This window comes from Triplophysa rosa, unplaced genomic scaffold (assembly GCF_024868665.1).
Source record: "Triplophysa rosa unplaced genomic scaffold, Trosa_1v2 scaffold110_ERROPOS1658995+, whole genome shotgun sequence".
In the NCBI taxonomy this organism is placed as follows: Eukaryota; Metazoa; Chordata; class Actinopteri; order Cypriniformes; family Nemacheilidae; genus Triplophysa; species Triplophysa rosa.
The window spans coordinates 5840-13499 of record NW_026634042.1 but is presented as its reverse complement, the minus strand read 5'-3'; the positions used below and the strand labels follow the sequence as shown (position 1 = coordinate 13499).

The following is a 7660-nucleotide window of genomic DNA, read 5'->3' as shown; positions in this document are numbered from 1 at the left end:
CCAGGGGAAGGTGCACGTTACGGCATTCCAGACAGAACCCTGGAACCTCCATGTCTGGACGGGACGAAGAGATCCTGAGTGGCCCACCCCCTGTCTGGTTGGGACATCACTCAGGCTAGGGCCTCGGCCACTAGGCGGCTATACGCCCATAAGTGGCGCCTCTTCTCGTCCTGGTGCTCTTCTCGGCGAGAAGACCCGCGGAGTTGCTCGATCGGGAACGGGCTGTCCCTTCCTCAAGAGAGACTGTGGTGTAACCTCTCCACCCTCCACACTGGGAGTGTATGTAGCCGCTACAGCCGCTCATCACGACCCAGTTGCTGGGAAGCCTCTGGGGCAGCACGACCTGGTCATTAGGTTCCTAAGGGGTGCGAGAAGGCGACCGCCTCATCCGCGCTCCGTACCCTCTTGCGACCTAGGTGGCAGGCCTCAAGAGGCCCCGCCCCCTTCGAGCCTCTCAGAGCTGCCGCTCTTTCTCACCTCTCGATAAAGACGGCTCTCCTGATGGCGCTCACCTCCAAGAGGGTAGGGGACCTGCAAGCACTCTCCGTGTCCACAGATTGCTAGTTCCTAGAGAACTAAGTTCCTAGAGAACTAAGGAACTACAGGCCTATATCGAATCTACCTTTCATATCTAAAATTCTGGAAAAAGTAGTTTCAACTCAATTATGCTCCTTCCTCCAAAGGAATGACATCAATGAAGAATTCCAGTCTGGATTTAGAGCATGTCACAGTACAGAGATTGCTTTGATCAGAGTTACAAATGATCTGCTATTGGCGTCTGACCGAGGTTGTATCTCGTTATTGGTGCTGCAAGACCTTAGTGCTGCATTCGATACCATTGACCACAGCACACTCCTACATAGACTCGAAAATTATGTCGGCATTAAGGGAATAGCTTTGAAATGGTTTAAATCTTATTTATCCGACCGTTTTCAATTTGTAGCAATAAACAATGAGGTGTCACGCAAATCGCAAGTCCAGTACGGTGTACCACAGGGCTCAGTCTTAGGGCCTCTGCTCTTCGCATTATACATGCTACCTCTAGGAGATATAATAAAGCGACACGGAGTTAGCTTTCACTGTTATGCTGATGATACTCAACTTTATATTTCCTCGAAGCCTCATGAAACACAGCAGTTCCATCGAATAATGGAATGCATAGTCGATATAAAAAACTGGATGAGTAACAACTTTTTATTACTGAACTCGGACAAAACGGAAGTGTTACTTATTGGACCGAAAACTGCTATAAGTAACAACCAAGAATACTGTTTAACTATTGACGGATGTTCCATAAAACCCTCGTCGTCAGCAAAGAATCTTGGCGTTCTATTCGATAGTAATCTGTCATTTGAGAGCCACGTCGCCAACACCTGTAAAATTGCGTTTTTCCATTTTAAGAATATATCTAAACTACGTCATATGCTGTCAATCTCAGATGCAGAGAAGTTAATTCATGCATTCATGACATCAAGACTAGATTACTGTAATGCACTGTTAGGTGGTTGCCCTGCAGGCTTATTACAAAAACTCCAATTGGTCCAAAACGCGGCAGCTCGAGTTCTTACACGTACAAAAAAGTATGAACATATTAGCCCGGTTCTGTCAACCTTGCACTGGTTACCTATAAAGCATCGCGTTAACTTTAAAATCTTGCTTATTACCTATAAAGCCTTACATGGTTTAGCTCCTCAGTACTTGAATGAACTCCTTTTGTATTACAGTCCTTCACGTGCATTACGCTCTCAGGCGTCCTGTCAGTTGGTAATACCTAGAATTTCAAAATCAAGTGCAGGTGGTAGATCCTTTTCCTATCTAGCGCCTAAACTTTGGAATAGTCTTCCCTGCACTGTCCGGGAGGCAGACACACTCTGTCAGTTTAAATCTAGACTAAAGACGCATCTTTTTAATCTTGCATACACTACTCTTCCATAATATAAATCTTCAGAGGGTTTAGGCTGCATTAGTTAGATCAACCGGAACCAAAAACACAACTGATGTACTTGTTGCATCAAAGAGTACAGAACAGTACTCTACTCTCAGCCAGTCTTGTCTCATTGTTCCAAGGTTACCACAGCGAGCAGGATGCAGTTCATGGCCTGACCTGATGGTAGAGCGGAGAATGGGAAGTGGGGACCTGACAAGAGCTGAGATGATAGAGCTGGATAAAGAAGGACGCGGTCTCTTGACATGTCTTCACCACAAAACTTCAAATGCTATTAGATTATTAATGATAATCTTAAACTATAATTTATTTTATTATTAAGTTTATTTATTTTATTTAGCCTTGTTGTGCAAGTTCTCTGGAGCTTGTGCAGAGGCAGCAGCTTTTGCCAGAGGGGAACTGGAATCCCCTGGTTGGGCCTGGGTTCTCCTGAGGTTTTTTTTCTCGATTAGAGTTTTGGGTTCCTCGCCACCGTTTGCATACTGTTTTTGCACTATCTGCCTGACCGGGGGGGCTGCTTTAGAATCTTAAAGTTTTACTTAATTAATATTGCATATAGGAATTTATTATCTGTTATACTTGACCTGTGCTTCTCTCTCCTTTATCCTAAATGTGTGCTCTCACTGAGCGTGTGTGTGTGTGCGTACTTGTCTGTGTACGTACGTGTGTGTGTGTGTGTCTCTGTGTCTGTGTGTGTTGGTGCGTGTTGTGTGTGTGGAGTGTTTTGTGTGTGGGTGTGTCTGTGTTTTCAACCTTTTCTTGTTTTTGCAGGTACAACGTTGATTGTTTTGCTTGTAGTCAATGTGTCTCATGTACAGCTGCTTTGTAACAATGAAAATTGTAAAAGCGCTATATAAATAAAGTTGAGTTGAGTTGAGATTGCCTAGAACTCGGGCCCGGGGTTCTCACGTTATCCTGAGACCCCGTCCCGGTTACGTGCCCAAAGTTCCCACCACTCTCCCGAGAGACCAGGTGGTGAACCCCATCCGTGTTGTGTCCAGTACGCGCACTGCGCCTCTACTTGGACAGCACGCAGAAGCTTCAGAAGCTCTGAGCAGCTCTTTGTCTGTTTTGGAAGTCAGCAGAAGGGAGGGCTGGGAAGCCGTGACGGCCGGTGGCAGGGCCTTCCCAACTTTTTGAAAAAGCTCTGGGACCACCTACCTCTCCACTGGATGGTTACAATTTCGGCTAGCGCTCACGTCTGACTCGCCCAGGCCAGTCAGCATCTCTCCGCTAGAGATTGTGACGCGGCTCAGTGCTGTGGCGTTTTCCATAGGAACCCCAATCTGTCGGTTTGACACAACGTTGAGAGACCGACAGAAAGGCTCCTCAGGCTCCTCCTTCAGGCTCCTCAGACCAAAAAGTGAATGAATGAGCACGCCGGCTTCCCTCTTATACCCGGACGTCTGGGGAGGAGTCCGGCATGCAAATTTCATTCGCCAATTTTCATTGGACTTTTCTAAATACTCAGAAGATGATAGGTTCTCGAGACAAACCCCAATCTGTCGGTTCGACACAACGTCGAGAGACCAACAGAAAGGGAACTACACATTACCATTAAAATTGATTAGAATAATTGGCTTGACATTGATTACACTGCACAAACTTTCTGAACAGGCACAGGGCCACCAAAGGGGCTAGGGCCCACTCAAAAAAAGGAAAAAGAAAATATCTCTTTAATAATTAAAAGAGGTGGTCGCCTATAGCTAGTGACAACAAGGGGTGATCGGGGTGACACACCCACACTAAAAGTCGTCACACAGGAACAGACACTCTGGAAACAGAACAGCAACGCCCCGGTGAGAGCATGAAGCAGCAAGGTTAACACACAGACGTGAAGCTCACAACACCCCTAAAGCATAAAATAAGATGTTACATGGTTATTGAATTCTCCCTTGACCCATGCCCAGCCAAGATACATACCAACTATCAACAACGACGCCGTCCGAACCGCTACAGCGGGGTTCTACTCAACGTGCAGCAGTTTATTTGGTAATGTCATCGGCGGCACACGGATCAACTGCATATGATGCACATGTTAGCGCAGAGTTAATTGGAACTAACCACATCAGCTCGGTTTAAAACAAAGTGCTTACCGCAGTGTTAATTTCGTTAACGAAAACTATGACGAAAAGTATTCGTTAACGACATGTTTTCACTGACGAAAACGAGACGATAACTAAATAAAAATGAATGCATTATAACGAAAACTGTAATAAAAATATACTGACATTTTCGTCAACTAATAAAAACGAGACGAAAATATTCTTGTCCCACCTGGCGGACATCAGTTTGCGCGCATGTGCTGCTTATCTCATATAAACGGCAGAGAGAAGTCTCTGGGAGAAGGGGAAGCACACACATGTATTCTGTGTCTCCACGCGGGTTACAAAGCGTCTTATTTTCTTCACGATCGCCGGTAAAACGCCGCAAACTTGAAGTGCGACTGCAGGCGAGTCACCCCGAAACACATTACGAAGGCAAGCTCAAAGGTTTTATATGCCAATGTTAACTTAACACGAGCTGCTGCATAACGTGAAATGCAACATAGAGTCAGCCAAAAGAAACCAGCGCTGTCCTCTACTGATTATAGAAGTGATGAAGTGAGTCAAACTGTACATTCCAACCAAATATGTAACATGTTTGCATGACTAAAGAAATGTAATACAATTTATATAATATGTCTTTTTGAAAGCTATTCTCATTCATTGCTGTCTCAAGCAAAGACAGTGCGCTCTTCTTCAAATAGGCATGCCATGAGCCAATAGCCTTTGAGTGTGAGCCCTGTCAGAGCGTTTCATTGGTTGAATGAACTGAATGAATACGCCCTACTTAACGAGTCAATTGAGTCAAATGGGATTGAATGAACTGGAACATGTCGTTCATGGTCTAATATTCTGTGTTCCAACAATGCATATCTAGTTACTGGAATTTTCTGAAAAATAAAGGTAATGACCTGGTTTAATTTCATTCTAAGGTGAAGTAAATTATGTCAAAACAGTTGAATCTTTGTATGGAACATTTAATTACACCAAGTAAATGATTTAAACCATTTAGATTTTAGTAGACTAAATATAATGTATATTTATTCGACTAAAATGTTTTTCATATTTCGTCGACTAAAACTAGACTAAAACTAAAATGATGGGGTTGACTAAAATGTGACTAAAACTAAATTGCATTTTCGTCAAAAGACTATGACTAAAACTAAATCAAAATTTGCTGTCAAAATTAACACTGGCTTACCGTCTACCATGTCCACATCCGGTTGCCCAGATAATAATGCAGCAGTGAGCCAAGGGCAATAGTCCAACCTGCTACAGCCCTTTATGGCCAAAACACATATCTCTTAGCCACTAAAAACACAAGAGATAACTATTGAGAAGAAAAAGCGTGTCCTCACCATGGGGTGTCAACTCTCCACTACGAAACAAGCAGCAACGGCGCTCCAGTGACGTAAGCGGCCACAGAAAATGACGTACGCTACCCAGCTAGTGTCCGCTATTTACATACTCTCCGAGGCGCAGCCAATAGGCCGAACCTATAATTACCACTGGGGCATCATTCTGCCACAGTAGTTTACTTTTGTATAATAAGAAAAAGGTTGACATTTACATAAGTACATTTAATGTAATTTGAGCAATTATGTCTGTTGCATAATTGCTAAACTATAAACTTTTATTATCTAATTAATTTATAGTGTTTTAATATGTATGTAGACAACCGAAAGGCTGAAAGTGGAAAGAGAGAGCTTTGCAAGTCTGCAGGCTGAGCTCAATGTCAGTGATGATGACATTCAGCAGTGGGTCAGTGATGTCCAGCAGTGGGCTGCATGTAATACATTTTGAAGGGCATGTTTTATTTTTTATAAAAGAACATTTTTTCCATTATAAACGTTTTGCACAGAAGGCAGAATTTATCTAATTCACAGTGCTAATTTATTTGTTTGATATGTAGTATCAAGTGGAAAGGATGACGCTGGACTGGAGGGCAGAATTGAAGGCCTTTATGTCAGCATAATGCTGAGAAAAAATAATCTGTACAATCAGACAGGTCAGAAAAATGTAAATAAATGATTTAATCCGCAAAGCTAAGGAATGAACTTGAGTACTATTATAATAATTTATGTTGTTGATTTATTAGATAGTAACAAGAGACGGCACAAAATAAGGAGGAAAATTAATGAAGACAAGTGAACACTGGCAGCTGCTATTAAGGACTACAATGAACGGTCAGTCCACCAGCTTCCTTCTGTCGATGAACTGCTCACAGCTGATCATTTCCAATGGCCATGGGAATGCCCTGACAGTAGTAATTAACTTAAAATAATGTATTTGATAAACATTGTTTGATGTTAATACAGTCCTCAGTGTTTAAATGATGGTCATTTAAAACCTTCATTAATTGCAGGTAATGGCAACGTCTCAACTCAGTGGTTTTTGACCGGTTCATGTTGCTTTCCCGACTGAAGGAGGAGGAGCAGATCTTAGTGATGGAGGTCAAGCAACACTGGCAATCACTGAAAGAAGCTGAATGTTGCCTGAGGGATCTCTCTGTTGAAATAAAAAATAACAGTGAGTAGCAATTAAAAGATGCAATAACTGCATTCCTGTAATTAAAACATCTAGGATTGATTTTATTTATCTCTTTAATGTATTCATTCCTTTTTTGTGTAGACTGTGACATTACACTATCAGAGGAGAGCTCCAGTCGACTGCTGTGCCTTCTTAAGGGAAAACTGGAAGACCTTAATGTTCTGCAAAATAATGCTAGAATGTTATACCAGCAATGTGTTCTGGGACAGGCATCAGAAAACAATCTATTCGATGACATTTACGATGAAGAAAATGAGGCTGTAAACTACAGCTCTGATGAAACTCATAATGATGAGGACTAAACATGAGCGTGTTAAAATAGACTGCTACTGAAGAACTGTTTTTAAATGGTGTATTATTTCAGCGTGAGGCAATTTTTAAGCATGTTAACATACAATCTATTTTTTTTTTTCCAATCCTAATGGAAATAAAATTAGGTTACCACAGAACATATAGCAGTACAAGTTTTGGCTACTAATGTTGAATCTTTGGAGTATGTATATGAGCCAGGTGAACTCCAAGCATTTTAATAGTGCAGTTATGATAAACACCCACACAACCTCCATCTCTTTTAATTATTTTCTGTTATTTCCATTTTCTTTAGCTCACAAGGGACCATGCAGTATATATGTGTGTGTGTGTGTGTGTGGGGGGGGGGGGGGGGGGGGGGGTGATTGGGGTGTTTTGCAGTGTGTACTGTACCTTTATTACATTACATGTATATAAAATATGTAATATAAAACATGTATATTTAAGTATACATTTTCACCTCATACAAGTTTTTTTTTTCTATTAGCAAAATAAAATACTTGAGAAGTGAGTCTTGTCTTGACTTTTAATTTCTATTCAGGCAGGTGTTACATGTGGTGTACTACTTTTTTGATTACCTTGGTATTACATTTGACCTCACTTATTTGTCACTTTGATTTAAATTGGACAATCTTATACATTATTGAAATAAAAATAAATACAGGGTTTTTTTATATACATTTTTCCATTAAATGTTACATTATATTTAAATATTACAAGGTTTCCTAGACGGGTTGATAAGATTAACGAAATGTTGAAAAGTAATAAAATGGAACAATAATTATTTAAAAATAAAAACACAAAAAAATAC

The 7660-nt window shown here is 41.4% G+C and overlaps 1 long non-coding RNA gene across 3 annotated transcripts; it reads left to right on the top strand.

Moving 5' to 3' along the window:
• Positions 1-2290: 2290 nt before the first annotated feature.
• Positions 2291-7171, top strand: LOC130549370 (uncharacterized). 3 transcript variants are annotated; one of them, XR_008962173.1, is made up of 5 exons: positions 2291-5779; positions 5903-5998; positions 6089-6176; positions 6356-6519; positions 6622-7171. It is a non-coding gene; the product is annotated as an uncharacterized LOC130549370 (long non-coding RNA). The 3 variants fall into 3 exon arrangements; XR_008962172.1 differs by having other exon boundaries at positions 2291-5998; XR_008962174.1 differs by having other exon boundaries at positions 2291-5998; positions 6089-6256.
• Positions 7172-7660: the final 489 nt, after the last annotated feature.